Raw genomic sequence first — 18271 nt, 5'->3', positions numbered from 1 at the left:
CACATGGAGCGGCACAAAGAGACGGGGAAGCAATTTAAACAGGCACATCAACAAGGAAAGCACCATGTCCAGGAGGAATCATTGAGAACGAATATGCATATATGTGTGTATTTTTGCAAATGAATATATATCAATAGCTGTATACCCATAGATATATAGAAGTCTGACCTCGTGAGACTGACAGCTTGTGCAGACGCTGACCCTGATAGCATGGGGACCCTGCTACCAAAGACCAGACACGGGTCACCACTGCTGTCTCTTCAGATGTGTTTTTATCTTGTTAGCCGTCTCCAAGTAAGTTAAGACTGCTTAAACTAAAGGTGAGAGCAGGGACTTACCAGCTGAGGTCCCTGCCTATGAAACTCCATGTGTTCAGCAGTCCCTTCTTTGCCTTCAAAGTTCAGGCTGAGACCTTTCTGCTAAAGGTTTCATATTTGACTTATTTTGCCTGCCTTCTCTTTTCTGGCTATTTTTTCCCTCATCCTCCTTGCTAGGAAGGGCTGCTGTCCCTGAAGCTTTGAGTCCTCCTCTTCTCTGAGGTTTTACTTTTATATCTGTGCAGTGTCCCAGATATAGACAACAGCACTCTAGATAATGGCAGAATTCACGCTTAGACCAAGAAAGTATCTCACAAAAGCTTCCAGCAGAATACGGACATGGCAAGATACTCCAGCTATCCTTTAACAAAGTTTAGAAAATAATCCAGAGCCACACAATTACAATGTTGGTAAGTCCACCAGCAGAGATATTAACCATCGCTCTCCCATCACTGCCAAGGCTTCTGCTGTTTCTGCTCTCAGCAGAAGACGAGTCAGTCCCCTGGTACTCTGCCCTCTCATTCTCAACAATGCTCCAGCAAAACTTCCAGCGGAGGCCCCAGCATCCTCTGGTTTGATACAAGCTGTATAATTAAGCAACAAAGAAAAGAAAGGAGAGAAAAGTCTCTTTTTCCACCCAGAAACTACCCAGGCAGAGGATCACTACAATTTACCTATTCCTTGCAACAAATTGGTTCCTGCATATGAGTGGATAGAATTTTCAACTTTTCAAAGTACTATGGGAAGAACATGTCACTTGATTCATGGAGTACCTTTAAAAGGCCAAAAATAGACCTTTGCTCCTGTGATCTACATTCAAATCACAGAAGATTTGGACATGCAGATTTCCCAAGCTCACAAACCTGCGCACGATTTCTCTTTCACGCAGTGAAGTCACTTCCCATCCCAGAATAGTCGGTACTCAAATAGCACCCTCATTGTGTAGATCCCAGCATGCTACTGGGTGACCTGGATGTTCCAGTCCCGTTCCCAGGTCCTGTTCTCTTCCTCCAGAGGTGTCAGTGAGCTGAGCAGTTCAGTCACTAATGCAACCGATCATACATGGAGTACAGTCCATCAGGGGGAATGGGGTCTTTAGATTGTATTTAACCCATCAGGGGCCATTTCCTAAGGCTAGAAAGCATCTCAAGCACCTCTTGGCAGACTAAAAGCCTATTTATCCTTCAGCAGGGAATGATTTTTCTCTGTTCTCTAATCTCTTCAATATTATATAACATAATTGATACTATGCAACACGTTTTGTAGCTCTTACCATTGGCTCATAGACATAATGAAATCCAGAAAATCTATAGATTTTTTCCTGCTTTAGTTTCATCATCATTTGATTAGAAGATCATATGAAATCAAATGTTTCTGTAATGTTGTCTCATACACATATACATAAACATCTTTTCTAAGCAGTACCAGTGTGCTGTCTCCAGTACGCTACCACGCCTCATTAGCAATGTCCCTTTTGGTCTAACAAATTCTCCCATTTGCTTTATTCTGTTAGCAGAATGGGTTTTTTTTTTCCCCCCTAGCCTGAGGTACTTTCTACCAATATCCAAGCAATAATGAAAATAAAAGCCTAACGATTAGTTATACCAACCGACACTTGTTTCAGATCTTCTCTCAATGTAACTTGAACACGTCATGACACTGGGTAACCATTATTAACCACCATTAGAGAACCGGAGGGAAAACAAATGACTCGTGCGGAAGCGGGCGCTGGGTGTGCCACGCGGCGTGCCAGAGGCAGGATGGGGAGTGCAATGCCAAGTGCCAGTCCCCAGGGTCAACGCCTGACCCATGGCTGCCTTGTAGGTGGTCACTTCCCTACACAAACCACTACAAAAAGCTGCATGTGTCAGCTGGTTGGAGGAAGCACTAAGAGATTTGGGTTCTTTTCTGGCCTTTGAGGTTACCTTACTATGATCTTCAGCAATCACTCACTATACGCCTTGGTTTCTCAGTCCGTACAATGTGGATATCTACATCCCCTCCTATGCATTCACATCTTCACCACAGGACTGAAACTGGTGTTTTCACTTGGATTTTTGTACAGCACATCATGTTAGTTTTACATTTCCTTTGACTGTAGCATGCAACAGTTTAATTCACATGGGATCTAACAGGATGTGAGATACTGAGCTGAATTATCTTTCAACTATCATTCAGTATTACAGACTATCACGTTTAAACAATGTCAGTGAAGAAGAAGGAGCCAGAGGTTTGTCTTGGCTGGAGGCAGAGCATGACTGCCTGACTCAGTGCAGTATACCTGGCACTACAGGTCAAATTCCACACAGATTTGCTGATGGAGCCAGAATTTGCAGGAGACTTAAAACAAATTTTAACATTTCAATTGTGTAAACATTTTAAATCACACAGGAAGAAGTAAATTCTGAAGTCATTATTCAATACCAGCTGACATCCCTGAAATCTGGTACAAATGAACCTTCTGCACTTTAACAAAACTTCCAAAAGGTACTTTCTCCTCTGAATAAACGAATTCAGACATGAATTCGTCAGACATGTCATTGTATCATCCCCACCCCTACTTCCCATCGTACCAGTGAAACGGGAAATCAGAGAGTGGTACCAAGACAAAACCTCTTCACCTGCGGAGCAGGTAAAATACAAACTTGTGCTGCTACCAGACTTGCACTAGGAACTTGTGATACACGCAGTGGGCCTCCCCGCCTCCAAACGGAACAGCGTGTTCCACCTGGGAGAGGACCGAGCTCGCAGTTCCACTTGCTCTGTTCCCAGTTCCGCCGCTGCCGGTACCAGTTATACAACTTTGAACTTAACATTCAGTCTTCCTTGCCCTTGCTTACAGGGCAAGCAATGTACAGCAGGCCTATAGAGATTATACCAACTTTCCAGACATAATATGGATTATCATTCATATCTTGATAATTTTAATATGATTTTATATAAGTACAAAAGAAATAGAGTGCACCACTCAAAAATAGAAAACATATTTTAGTGGTCCATCCAATGATGAAGCAGATAAAAGTATGGCAAGTTTGGGGGTTTTGGTCCTGCTCTGGAGGCAATGAAATTAAAAACCTCAGACTGCAATATTGTGTGGTCTCTCAGAGACCCGTGTGTTGGGTTTTTAAATAATGTGTTCTGTGTGTTATCAGCAGTCTCAATGTCACTCTGTAATTTGGTTTCTGTTTGCTTCCTTTTTTTAGAATATTTTATACACGCTATTCAGAGATAACTTGTTTAATTTCCTGCCTGTTGTCAAATTCCGTTTGGTACGTTCATGAGAAGCTGTGCCACTTTGGGGAAGAAAACAAAAAACGACCACACTTAGAAAACGCGCTGAGTCCTCAACCCGTGTTTCCGGGAAGATCCCGGTGCCCGCTCGGCGCTCCGGGCTGCGCCGTGCCGCCAGCCCCAGCACCAGAAACGCTTCCCTACCAGCAGACTCCAAACGTCGTCTTTGTTTTATATATATCTGCCCCTTTGATTCAATAATACCACAGTCAAGGAGAAATCTTTATGTAGAAGACTTTAGTCTATATTGCTATATTTTTTTGACTCATCATGCTCTTCATGAAAATCTAGTCTGCTCTGGGATTTAGTACCCAGACCAACACCCATACTCAATCTGTTGAGAAGTACTATGATTTTGCATTTTACAGTAGAACTACTTTCAAGATCTTTCATATTTTCTGAATTTTCTTAGGCATCATGGAAAGAATGAAAACTAAGCTCCCAACATCCATTCTAGTGAAAAATCGAGCCTAAGTTGCTTTTCGGAAGAACCGCAGAGACACTGTCTGCCAGTCCAGCAGCCACAGTACATTACACAGAGTGTATTCGTATCCGTTTCCAAAAGGCAGCTTGCAAATATGTCCAAGCGCAATAAATTTCTTGTGCTCCAGTGTATTTATGGGAGTAATCAGCACTTGATTTTAAATGAGCTCTTTTTAATTTCACATCCTCCTCAGCTCCATTCCGGCCTGCACCAGAGAGGGAGCTGCCCCGAACACCACCGCGGCAAACACCACCGCGGCAAACACCACCGCGGCAAACACCACCGCGGCAAACACCACCGCGGCAAACACCACCGCGGCTCAAACCTCACTGCCGGGAGGACAGAGGAGTACATACACGTGCTTCTCTTTTTTTAAAGTCTGTGTCTTAAAATACTACAGGGAATGCATTGAAATTACAGAAACTAAAACCAATCGATCAATCGATAAATGAATGAATAAATAAATCGGAAGATATGCCTGGACTAGCTACAGTTGCTCCTTCTGCCATCACACTCCTTTTCTCTCGATGCCCTACAATCACCAACAAGGCTTCTCCTCCCTCACACGGGCAGAGCTGAGCTCGCTGGCAGCAGCTGGAGGTCGGTAGGAAACGGCGCCGGTTACCCCCTCGAAACCCTCCCACTCCACATTCACGTGTGGACCGGTTTGCAGCAGGACGCCCTGCCGTCCACAGGCACGGCGCTCTCGAGGCACGGCAGAGCGTGATGGCGCTGCCACACACCGTCACCAAAGAGCCCCGTGCCAGTGGTTCTTCCTATGGACTCAGAGAAGGGGTAACAGAACACGCAACTGCAAAATTCTCTTTGAAGAAAAGAGTTGGAGCTTCTTCAGGAAATTATGAGCTATGATACAGAAACGCGCTGGAGCAAGTGCTCTTTCCCCTCCACCCACATACCCAAGGACCACATGAACCCAGCTCACTAACCTGTATGGCTGACAAGGGTTTTCATCCTCATCTTCAGGTTGCAAATTCATCGTGAACAATGGGAATATTGCCGCGGAGTCTGGCGCACGCCGGCTCAGGCCCACCTTGTACCGGGAATGACTTTGAGGGAGATGGCTGGGCCTGTAAAGGAAACGTGCATCAAATGTAGATTACTATGAAGTAATAGGACTAGGAGCAATTGACCAAAACGAGAAATTCATATTAAATGGAAAAATTATACAGCATGCAGCCAAAGGAAAGGACTTAAGGACAACTCCTAAAAGCCATAATCCTAGCTTAGGGCTGCAGTTAAAGAAAAAAATAAATAAATGAGTGTTGGGAGACAGGACACAGAAATTCATTCAGCATTTAGAACACAAGTCACATAAGCACGTTGCTGCTTTGCAGTGCGCCAACTGGACCCTGAGTGGGCCCGTCACTGTGGGTCCCCGGTTTGGAGGCTCCTGTCCCTGCACTGCCCCAGCGGTGTGGTGCTGAGCCAGGCACGGCACGGCAGCACCGGCTGAGCTGGGCAAGGTGCGGCCGCCCCGGCTGAGCCGGGCATGGCGCAGCAGTGCCGGCAGCCCCGGCTGAGCCGGGCATGGCGCAGCAGTGCCGGCAGCCCCGACTGAGCCGGGCACGCAGCTGCCGCGTTCCCAGGCACCGCCAGCACAGGCACAGCCGGCGCGTCCTCTCGCACTGCACCTGAGCTTCACCTTCTCCTCCCAATTCTATCCATCCAGGATAGAGAAAATAGGTGTAGGACTTCTCAAGCTCTTTCTTTGCCTGACTGCGATACAAACAAAAGAACAACTATGTTGAGCTAAGTGGCTTTTCCATTCTAACAATCTTCATGCCCTTGAAATTTAGTTTGAAATGGAGCAGCCTTCTATTTCCACATCAAAAATCAATACAATCAACAGGTTAAAACATTCTCAGTTACAATGAAAGAGTACCTGGGGAAATAATACATGATACGTTAACAAACATCTGAAAACTTTAGAGGCCATCAGAAAATAGAGAATCTCTTCATTTGCCCAAAGCAATGACGTGGCACTGCCGCTGAGCAGCACAGAAACCCGAGGAGATAAGGTGTCTCTTCCAGCAACGTCCCTGTCTGCTCTGTGACCTTGGGCCATTTAACTGTCACCTGCCAGAACAAATTTAAAGTGCTGCTTTACATGTAGAGGCTCAGGATCCATATGCAGAAATTGTATTTCCCTTATATACAGTGATGATAACCTGGTTAAGAATCCTCTAAACAGATGTATACACCCCATAGAATAAACCACCACCATTTGCCACTGGGCTGTGGCAGAAAAGACCTTTCACAGGCTGCCTCTGACTTGCACTAACTCATACAAATGATAGCCCTGAAAATATTGGGCACCTATGGTATAAGTAATTTTTATTCACGTGAAACAAAAAGGAAGCAGCTTAGTATGACTGTCATCAGCATGCATCTTTTCCTAATCAATTTTTTTAAAATGTCTATTTTACTAATATAATGGTAAAATATTGACAACGGGCTGGTTTTGACTTCTTACTGACTACACACCAGAGCATTCAGCTTCCTTAGAGGTCTGGGCTAACTCGCAGCTTACTGCATCATTTCTGGACTCTTTTTAAACATTTGGTCATTTAACCCGTCTTTTTAGCAAAGGTCTGGGATGAGGATATGAGAATGAGACTCTCTAAACAGCCTGCTAATGTATAGATTATAAACCCTAGGAGCCCCATATACATCTCTAAGGGGGTGAGTGGGTGTGCACACATGTGTGTAAATAAAATGGCCTAGTTTAAAATGTCTTTAATAAGCAGCATCCGGCAAGTTGAAGCAGCCGGGGGTGAGCTCCCCCTGCTGACTCCAGATCGAATAAATGCTGCTTCAGAAGCTTCTGCAGACGCGTTTGATATTGGCTCAAGGTCAAACGAGTGGATCAGTGTAAGGGTGTTAATTTCAGCATCATTAGCAACGCAGACCAAAAACCAGCAATAAGGACATTATGTGCTTTATTTTCAACCCACTGGGGTACTTTTAGAGTAGCTACCAATCCAGATTTCGGTGATAGTATTCTTGATTTATAGACTAAAAGAATAAAACCATTTCATACCATGTTCATGCTTCTAAAAACCATATACCAAATAAGAGATTAAAAATTGGACCGTTACAAGAATGTGGGATGTTGTCTTTTACTCTAGACATGAACATAAGAAACAACATATACCCAGCTACAGGCAGACACCTACTACCTACTCCATCAATGGTAACACACCTGGGTTACTGTACCACCTGAGCTACCAAAAACAACCACCACCCTCCCATTTTAAAGACTATACCAGACTGCACAAATGTGAAAGCTATGTCATGCAGCGGCACAACCACCAAGAACTATACCTTTAAAATGTACCCAATTTAATATTTTGTTGTTATCAAGAGCAAATTTTTCCATGTTTCTTCATGTCGCTCTCACCAATAACTAGGAGAATGTTGTCAGTCCTCATCATTTTATACATTTCTTGAGGGGAAATGTTCATATACCACAGAGAAGTTCGGATGTGAACAAGTCAGTTCATTGACTGCTGCATTTCCAGAACCGTTTCAAAAGGAACTGCTGACATCTACTGGTTCGAAATACAAAATACTCAATTTACAGTTTTAATTCTCAGATAAAATCTAAGGCCCTGGTTTCTTTCTCAGGTGCTGGCAGGAGAGGCAATTCTGTTGAAATTAGCAGAAACAAACCCATTTTCTCCCATTTAGTGGTTCATCTCCTCTCTATAGTTTCTTGCGGACATAGGAGTTTGGAATGATATCTGCCAGGCACCAACGACTCTTTGAACGTGAAAAACACAGGGAGCACTTGGCTATGACACAGTGCTGCCCCACCCCGCACTGAACAAACCCACGTATGTTGTGCTGGACATTCTCAAGCCATTTTGAAAATTAGCATGCTCACCCCCTCGGGAGAGACGCAGGGAGCAGGGGCTGGGGGCTCTGGCCCTTCAGACCGAGGGCTGTAAACATGTGTGCTCCCCTGCCCTTCGCTTGGCAGCCGTTCTGTCACCCTCCACCCTCACGCGCGGTCAGGTGTTTTAAGTGGCCACGTCTCAGCACACACAACACTTTTCTTACCCCCACTCTTTGTATACTCCTCATCACTGCCCTCTCACTTGGCACTCTGCCTTCTCTTCCCACCGCGGGGAGCAGTGGGGGTGCTCTGAGCACCCTATGGGATTGCACACATTTACAAGACAGACATTTCCACGCTGCGTTCCAGAGACGTAGCGCAGGAGCTCCGGGGCTTTGGCTTGAGCGGGACAGCAGGCACGTTGGCATCGCTACACAAGCAGCTTTGCAGGTGCAGGCCCAAGAAGCTGTAGGCGCTCATAAGGCCAGAAAACAACTAGGAATACTTTGAAAATGCTTCTTAAATGGAAAACTGTGGCAATGCTAGGAGGCAGACAGGTACATGAGGGTGTCTGCAGTCACAGGTCAAGAACAGTCTATTTAGCATGCAGTATAACTAGATATAAGAGACAACTTCCTACACAAAGTTCTACGTTTTTCTCTCAGAACAAGCCTTCTCTTTTCATACTCCTAAGGGCAGAAAACTCAATTTTCACTTCTCCAGACACACAGCTGTACTGTTGTCAGCTGCATCACTGCTGGCAAGGCAGCACCTTCCACCGTCACCGCGATACCTGGCCAAAGCATCAGACAAGCACGGTGGCAATTAAAGTACCGCTCTGCTCCAGGAAACATTACCAAAAATGCACAGGCTTCAGCTACAACGTTTAACTAGAATAAAATCAAAATACTGCAGCAGACCTAGCTAACAAAAAGTACCGGGCAGCTAAATTGGACTCCTCTTTCTGTGGTTCTTTTTCCTCTTCACAAATCAAAACAGAGCTACTCTGCATAATGCAATTATTGTTTCGGTTTTACAAGATCCTTACTCCTGTGCAGTCTTTCAAAAATGCATTCAAGACAAAAAAACAGTCTTCAGCACTTGGAAGAAAGTCTTGAGATGGCATTAGACATTAATAGAGGAAAACAGGGAAGCGCCTGACAACAGTAGGAATGGAGCAGGTTCGGGCTGACTGGAAAACAAACAGAACAGACTGGAAAAAAAACCAGAACCCACACAGAGAACGCTGTGAAACAGCTGCCAGGGAAGGGCAGGAAAGCTTGGGCAGAGCAGGTGCTGATCTCAGCAGAAACACAGAGCCGAGTCTGCCCAGGCCAGTGCTGCAGTGCCCCTACCAACAAGAGGACTGTAAAAAGGGGAGACTAACAGTCCCAAATCGCTTTTCAGAGGAGATCCCTCAGAAGAGGACCCGTAGGGTAGAAGCAGTCAGTACAAATTAGAGAACCTAGCATGAGAATTCATCCTTTTTCCTTACATCCACAAGCAAAGATAAAGAAATGGCATGGTTGGCACTGGCCCTCTAGAGCACCAGGCTATTCGAGAGGGGAGTTTAACAGTGTTTCTGGATATTTTGGTTGCAGAATTGAATTAGGAAGTTGGCCAGGTAAAGAGGACTGAAAACTGATGGAAAACGAGAGTGCAGTTTTGGGTCAAGGAGAACTGAAGGAAAAAACAGTAAGATAAGAGATAGGCAGATAGACAGATAATGAATGCACTTTAATGACTGCACAGAGACTCATTTCAAACAGCGCTTTATAACCTTCCTACTGTTCGCCAGGTCTCAGGCAGCAGAGGATGTGCTTGACATGCCGCAGTGAAGAGGAAGGTCCAAACATTAATTACCACTCTCTGAGGTGTGCCCTGGCCTACGGGCACGCGGTCTCAGTTGGACAAATCTAGGATATGAGAGCAGGTAAAGAAACACAGAGGACAGACAAAAGTTAAGTGGTATAAATTAAGCAGGTCCTACACCTTTGTGGGGTTTTGGTTTCTTTTAGTGTCTGTGGTAGCGCAAGAATGAAGAGCTAGACAACATTGAACTGGTGGAAGCAAAGAGACACCTTAGATACCTGACTCCACATTATGACTCAAGGTGGTTTTGATCAGAAAGGTGAGTTGGCCACAGAAGTGGGAAAGGGACAGGAGCAGTCGCTTTGGATGGTAAAATGACCTTTGATTTCCTGACAGTCGTTCATAGCATCGTATTTGTTTGCCCATGGATTCAGCCAATGCAGGGACACACGGCCGTGCCCAATGAGACGTTCAGGCGTTTGTGCCTGGTCTGAGCACAGAAAAGCCCAAGGCAAGGCAGACACAAACTTTTCCAGAGTCAACAACAATTTAGAGTTTATGAGTAAAAATAGCATACAGATAAAGGACTGGCTGTAAAACTGTAAGATCCAGACTTCCATCAAGGCTTTGATTCAAGCCCATTCAAAATTCCAGGGTATTTCTGTATGTTTCTGTGACGGTGATAAGAGAATATGGCTTAAGATCAGCCCTCAATTAGATAGATTGTCCTCTACTCAGGGGCCCATTAGGCACAGACACTTCTGCCAAAGACTTGATATGCAAGCAGCAAAACTGCTAGAAATCTTGGAAAGGGAGGACTTAAAGAATAAACAGTATTTTGGAAAACTGTACTGGGATTTAGTTGAAATAGTAGCATATCTTCTTAGATTCAATGAACAAAACCTTGAGAGATTGTAATGTATGTATGGCCAGCATCTACAGATAAAGTAAGGCATGTGCTGTTATTAGTTGGCCATTTCAGTCTTTTATTCAGTTACTTTTGTAGAAAAATGTTCTTATGCCACTTGGCTGCATCCACAGCAAGGCTAGAAGATTGTCATCGTTTCATCACACTAACGAGGCACTAATAAAACAGAACTGGCAGTCTGGAAAGAAACTGTAGAAAATGCTAATGGTGGAGCCCCAGCACTGATGCCAAATATTTCCAGTAAAGGGATATAATTATTTTCAGGTGCTTAGTCTACGACAGGAAAGAAATGGCTGGGAGCTTTCCTTCCCGGATCTTCGCTCCTGGGGCAGCAGTGACAAGATGTACCCAACGCACCCCGCAATGAGCCAGCGCTGGAGCCGCCGCCGCTGGCAGCCGGAGCGGCTTTAGACACCGGGAGACTATAAAGCTGCTGAGCTTCTCAATTTGAATCACCCCGTACTTAACACATCCTTTAAGGCCAAGCATCTGGCTGGGACAGCCCGAGCAACTCCAAGTGTTCTTTCCTAATCCTTTGGTTGACTCCTGACAGATGTCTCAGGATAAATATAACAGGACACTGGGGGAGAATCCACTGAATACAAATTACCTAAGAGAGGCTACCTAGCATTTCTCCCCCTTCCAACGAGCTCAGCACCAGCATGTTGAAGTTTGCCTTACACTTCCCCGATTCGCTGAGATGTTCTACTCCTACCAGTATTTAACAACCCAGGTATGTGTTAGTGACATCTCTAAAGGCAGCGAGCTCACCTAATGCCAACTAGACATTCACTGCCCGCCCCAAGAGGGGATATGGTCTAAGAACAGGAAGGTTCTTTGGAATTCTGCATTCCTGTGGAAAACAAAAAAATTACAAAAGAAAGTAATATGTATGAAAAAAGGAATAAAATCTGCTGTAAGAAAGTAAACCTTAATCAGATACTAAAGGTTCTCTTTTTAAGCATGTAGTACATAGACAAGAAAATCTCTTTCCAATATTAAGACCCTTCCCTATTAGTTTTCAGCAAGGTCTGCATTCTTCATCCTCCGTGAGGCAGTTCTGCGTCTTTGGAAGAGAGGAGCAAGCAGGCAAGTGAGAGTGCAGGTCAGTGCAGCGGAGCTCACAACCCTTCCCCGGGAAATAGAATAGCACAGAGCTTACAACCCTTCCCCGGGAAATGGAATAACACAGAGCTCACCCCAGAAACACTCCCTGGAAGGTCTGATAGTGGCGGGGCTGCATTTGTCCTATTTTCACCTTTCTCAGACGCTGAAATACTGGGCAAACCACTTGAGGGCTACACTTCTACTGCCCACCTGTAAAACAGGCACACTTGCCCTTTGCACATGGTAATTCATGGCCTGATTCACGCACACTGTTAAAAATACTAGCATCCCATCCTTTCAGAATACCCTTCTGTCTTAAAACCTCCACGCTTCCGTTTCTTTGCAGTCCACCTGCAGAAGCATGCATGGATGTAACATCCACTCCTAAATAGCGTGAGAGTGGTTGTGTTCAGAAATTCATCTGCAGTCCTTTATTTCTCTCCTTCCTCTACAACTTCCTGAAATGAGTATAGACTGTGCCTCAGGAAAACAAAGCTATTTGACAAGAGAACAGCTGCCATGGTGCTGAGTCAATACAGACACACAAAATAAAATAAAGTTTAAAAGCACACGCTGCATCTGTGGCAATGTGTTCATCCCTCCATCACAATATCCCAATGCATAACGCCCTGGCAACAGTTTGGTAAACACCAGTTCTAGCGTGTGTTTCAAAGAAATGCATCCAAGCCCTGGAATCTTTAAAACAACACACTAATTCCTGCAATGGGGCATCTGCAGCTGCGGTGCAGCGCTGCACGTTGCAGCCCGTGCCTCAGGCTCCCATCAGCCGCTGCCTCCAGGCCCTTGGAGGGACGAACCACAAGAAGGTCAATGGTTATTTGTTGCTGTCAGCAGCAACAACAAGGGCACAATGCTTCGAAAGCTCCACCATCTTTTGCGAGGCATCAGTAGAGAGGTGCTGTTCATCTTTCCCGGTGACAAAAATAGGCTGATAGAGAATATTCATCTATGTTTCCACCAGCAAAATTTCTCTCTATTGCAATTATTTTCTCAGCATGGTGCAGGGTTATCTGCACTTGGAATTTATTCTGGTAAATCAGGAGAAGCCAAAGCAGCACTTTAACTCTTGGTCCACACAGAGACTCAGCGCATAACCAGCATAACGTAGGGAAGACACTGGAGATGCCCGCTCAGCGTTCGGGTATTAACTGTGACATCCTCGGTCACTCTAACTGCGTTAGAACACGCACTGACCTAGAGCACAGGAAGTTACAGCAAACGGAGCCCGGGAGCATCCCGAAACGTGGGATAAAACAACAACCGCCTGGCATTCTGGCCAGGGAATTCAGACACGTGGATCATCCCTTCAAACTGCTGTTCCATTTGAGGCTGGGGGGTTCTGTTTATCTAAAGGACACCTGGAGACAAAACCAAACACAGCACCCCCCGCTGCTTTTAAGCGTGGGAAACACGCGCCGTGCGTTCAGGAGCAAAGTTTAAAAGTGGCAGCTTTGTGAATGTTCCGAACCGTAAACTGGTTTTGTGATGTTCTGAAAAGCGAAATGTACATTGGCAAATCGCAGCATTCATGCTCTGTGAAGGAGAGCTCATACAGTGGTAGGCCGGTGCATTTGATCTGCAACACTTCAGCAGAGTTTTTCATGGGAACTAGCAAATTCTTCCAAAAAAACAAAACAACAAACTAAACCAAACCAAACCCAACACGCCTTTCTTTGCTTGGGGACAGGGCCTTCTAGAAAATAACCGGCTCGTTCTTATTGTTCTCTCCTTATTCTGAAAAACATCTTCATGGGTGTAAAGGAGTTTGCAGTGAGGTACAAAGCAGAACTCAACACAGTTGAAATAACACCCAATAACACTAACTCTTGTACAAAATTCCCTGTGCCTCTGTGCACTATTTTATCGCCTGTAGCACTGCAAAGAGGGAGAGCTCCGTTCCGGTCTGCCCGCACAGCTCTTCGGAGGCTGAGTGCGCTCTTCAGGATCCCCACAGCCCCGCTCTGCTCCGCACCCCCCGGCGCAGGAGGGGCGGATGGGACCCTCCTCGCCGCTGGTTCACGTCCGGCCACATGAGTGAGTTTTAAATGAAAAATCAAATCGAGGGGGAAAAAAGCAACACAGGAAAAACTTATTTTATGGGCACAGATTAGAAATCATGACACTACCAATCACCACTTTGTGGAGCAGGATTTAATTAAGATGTCAAAAAGCAATAAATCAGCACCAAAATAGAGCAATCTTTATTATTAAATATTTCCTGTCTATAAAGAACTTTTTCTATTGCACAAAGAGCTTGCCTAGTATAAATGAACAAACCACATTAGACTTGAATTATCATTTATATCAGATTCTTTGCGCTTTTCTAGCAGCATAAAGGAATATCCAGCAGGTACAAGTAACCTACGTTTAGCCTTATCTGTCAATATTGCAGAAGTGGCAAAAAGAGGCCCGGCGGTAAGGATTGTACCTGGTATGTTCACAATAGCTGTATCTAGGGATGAACTTCATTAATGGCATGAATAATATGTATTATAATGAGAGGAAACCACAGCAATGATGTTTAAATATACCTTTGTACGCATGTAGATCAAGCACCTCTGTATTTTTCCCATGGTCTGAGTCAACTGCTGCCCCCCAGAGGTATTCAGTGCTGAACAGGATGGGACCCGCATTCCCAACCCCAACCATGAAACCAGACATCTTCATACCAATGGATAAAAGCTCAGTCTTCCCGAGCCCCTCTCGTAGGCAGCGCCGAGGTACTTGGGTGACTGTGCTGGGGTCTTCGCAAAGACTTGCTATAGCTGAAAATAGCGATTACTGCCTCCAAGTTTTGCGCTCACTTTAGAAAGTCTGTTTATCAGCATGGATATTTCTAACAACAGGATTATATTGAAATATTTGCTTAAAACGTTTTGTCATAGACTGCATATAAGGGGAAAGCATCCTTGCTTCTCATTGCTCTATCAGAGAAATCTTGTCTTTGTGTGCTACCCAGGTGTCTTTGCAACGGGCTTGCTCTAAATACACAGCATTTCACTACTTTGCTGTTCTCACACTGCAAGCACACGCAGCTTTACTCGTACAAGTAGTGCCAAAAGTCAAACAAGTCTATTCATCAAATATATATACTGTCCACCTAGTGCTTGTAGGACTGAAAAGCTAATTTAAAATACTGACCAGAAATAGCATGCATTTCTTCTGCTTTGAAATACAATAAACCAAATAAATAATTGATGACAAATTATTCAGCTATTTTATATATAGCTTTAAAAAAATCTGATTTCACTGGTATATCCATTATTAACATTTCTGTAGCTGTATAGAAACTCTGACTAGTGACACATTTGCAAAGAGCGAAGGAACAAAAAAGCCTCACTGAAAGTACCCGAAACTCAGACTTGACCTTGAAAGCTGCAGGAAACACACACTGCCGAGAAAGCCCGTCAGCGCCACAAGGGCAGCAGAGCTGGTGCTCCATGTACCTCCTCAGGTGACCAGATCCGCGGTCCTTATGCAGTCTTGACAGTAGCTGCAGGCTACTTCTATTGCTATCAAGAGCCCACGTAGGCCAAGAAGCCCGATGCCGCTGCTTTGGAGGGGGATGGTTTAGCCACTTTCTTTGCATTAGCAAAGATACTGCAACTCTAAAGAAAAAAAATGGGACCCGAAAAGGTGCACTAACAATAAAAGTACATTATTTTGCTGCACTGTCACCACCAAAGCCATTCTAACAAAAGTCTGAAACATTTAGACTCATGCAAAAGGACAGAACGGAGCTCTGCGCCTGTTCAAAGGTTAGGCTCAATTTAGTGTCAGTTGAAACTAATTTAAAATCCCATCCGTGAATTGAATTTGCTGCCTTGCTGCTGGGGTGGCTAAACAAGGAGAAAGGTAAGGTGGGAGCACTACTCCAGCTGTCTTAACTCGCTTTTGAATGTCTTTGTTCTTATGCATACAGACCGAATCAACGTTTTCTGTAGTGAGAAGGTGAACAAGACCGGGACAGGTTTCTGTTTTCAGTCAGGATCCTGTCCCACTTACAGCAAAGCTGAATGCAAGACTCCAATCTCTGCAGTGTTCAGTCACTTCAAAGACCTCCCTCTGGTGTCGTACATCCTCACACACTAAGAAAAATCATATAATTTGGTTTTGTTTCTTTCTTTCCTCATTGTTTTTTGTTCTCAAGAGCAGGAATTCTTACTAACAGATGCCTAGATAAGGCCAAGTTTTGAGTCATTCTCTCTAAAGTAGATGAGCAAGAGGCACCATTAGCATAAGTGGAAGAGTCAACAACTTTAAGTGGTTTAAAAACCTTATAACTTTACCAAAATATATTTCACGGGGAAATTAAAAAGGCACATAAAACACAAAAAGCTGTAACAATGTCTGCCAAAATCTGGATGCAAATATATTTAGGATTGGTTCCAGTTTATGTTTTAGTTCCACTCTAATGCTTAGGCTTGCCTGGAGCTGACTCACACTGCTTCAGAAAGGAAACCAGCCTCAACATCCCAACTGCAGAGCGATCTGCCCAGAGACTACATCTTCGCGGCTGCCGCTGACCAAGGGAAATCAGCTGAGTTACAAAATGCCTGACATCTAAGAGCTTCCCCAGTGCCCAGTGCCTTGCCCAGGCTGAACCGCTGCACAATCACCTGCTACAGCTCATGTTCAGCAAGCTTCTTGGGTCCTCGCATACTAACACAGAGAGGAAAACAAGCCTATTGCCATGGATATTGGATCCTTCCTGTGACGTATTTTTCAGTACAAAAATGACAGCAGAGTTCTTTATTGCTATTGGCTTCTGTCATTGGCCTCAGTTTAATTCAAAGTTTATTAAAGTAAACGGGAGTCAGAAATGTAGTAAACTCATAAAACACAACCATTCCATACATTCCTTGAACGGGTGCTTCAGGACACGGTGTATCTTCAAGAGAAGGTCTGTGCAGGCTACGTTGGTTCACTGTAGAACCTGCCTCACTATGAAGATTCCTAACTGGAAAAAAATGTTTTCTCTCTAATTTTTGCATAAGAATAAAAAAAACATCATCTGGTTTAAGGCCTAATGTCAAGCCTAACCAGACCAAGCACTCTTACAACTTCGTTACAGTCACCTCAGCCAGACTCGGGCCGGGCTCAGCTGTGTTCGTCCCGTCCCACCAGTAACGCTCCTGCTCTGTCCCTTCTCTTCCAAGGTGCCCGGGGTCCAGCTCCAGCCACGGGCACCCAAAGCCAGGCCCATACTTAACCCAGAGCTTACGTATTACACTGCTGCACTGTCAGGCCAAGCGGGAAGGCCTGTTCTGCAGAAAGGTTTCAAAGGTAACGTGAGGCTCTTTCACAGTCTGTCTCTTTGCTCATTTTTTTTGTCCCAAAAAAGTGTGGGACTACTCAGCTTTCTGTGATAACATCTGGAGGCGCAGATGGGTGCATCTATTTCCCTGCCATCACCACTCCAAGGTTTCTGCTCCTGCTGAGGATCCCATTAACATGTAAATCTTCCCCATCCTTGCCTGACATCTGAATTTTTCAAAATAATTCAGCATCCCTTTTTCTGACCTGCAAGGCAACTCTCTTCTGTTTAAATGTTAATTGGGCATTCAGTGCCTTAGCCTAAAGTGTTAAATTCAGAACCATTTGTCAGTCTCCCCTCACCCCCATTCACCTCTCAATCATCACTTTGGAGAAGATCAAACTGTCTTTCAGTCTCCTCCATGGAGAGTTCCAATCAACAACCAAGTCTATTAAGCAAGATAAAATATCCCATGGCCAGGTGACAGAAAGGTGTCGTTGGTGCTTTTTGGAGACAGACTGCACACTTTCACTGCTGGGTTTACCGCTCACAGCCATCGTAAGAGAACCTGCAATCCGCTCCACTGCTGCTGCGCGGCAGCCGTGGCGCCCACATCCGCACAGCGCCGCCCCCCAGACCCAGATATTCTGTGCGTACCCTGGTTCTGCTGCTTAGCAAACACCCATCAGCTTTGGCAGGGTCAGCATTTTACCCTGTGTGGTTTGCACATGGCCCATAACATAGCAATGACCCACTTGGCTTCAGAGTTAGAAGAGGTCCATTCAATATATTAATGTATATTTCCTATGTTTACATTTTGAACTAAGAAATTCTAGGAGCTCTTATAATATCAGAAAATGCAACAGATTGAATTTGAGTAGCGCCAAGCCAAATAACCCTGCGGAAAAGCCTTGGGTAAGGCTCCTTCAGCTTCAGGAGCTTTAGTGCAGCACAGGACAACTCAGACGGCACGGCACGGCACTGGCTGCCCGAGCCAGGGCTGCCCAGCCGCCCCCGGCCAGCAGGGGCTCACCCGCAGAAACAGCATCGATTGAACAGGAAAACTGGTGTCTGTTCTGTCAGCCGCACCTGCCTGTCAAACCATACTGCCCATTAGAGCCCATTTTCCAAAACCTCTTAACCTAATAAACTTCACAGACACAATGATATTTATGCTGCTATGGAATACTGCAGC

The 18271-nt window shown here is 44.9% G+C and overlaps 1 long non-coding RNA gene across 1 annotated transcript in view; it reads right to left on the bottom strand.

Annotated features, from left to right (window-relative positions):
* LOC110365621 (uncharacterized) overlaps positions 1 to 18271 on the bottom strand; it is a 128948-nt gene that overhangs the window by 98981 nt on the left and 11696 nt on the right. Inside the window, exon 2 of the long non-coding RNA XR_010474188.1 lies at positions 5040 to 5180. This is a non-coding gene — a long non-coding RNA (uncharacterized LOC110365621). The remainder of the gene's footprint in view (positions 1 to 5039; positions 5181 to 18271) is intronic.

This window comes from Columba livia, chromosome 8, assembly GCF_036013475.1.
Source record: "Columba livia isolate bColLiv1 breed racing homer chromosome 8, bColLiv1.pat.W.v2, whole genome shotgun sequence".
Classification (NCBI taxonomy): Eukaryota; Metazoa; Chordata; class Aves; order Columbiformes; family Columbidae; genus Columba; species Columba livia.
This window is presented reverse-complemented; position numbering and strand designations above follow the sequence as displayed.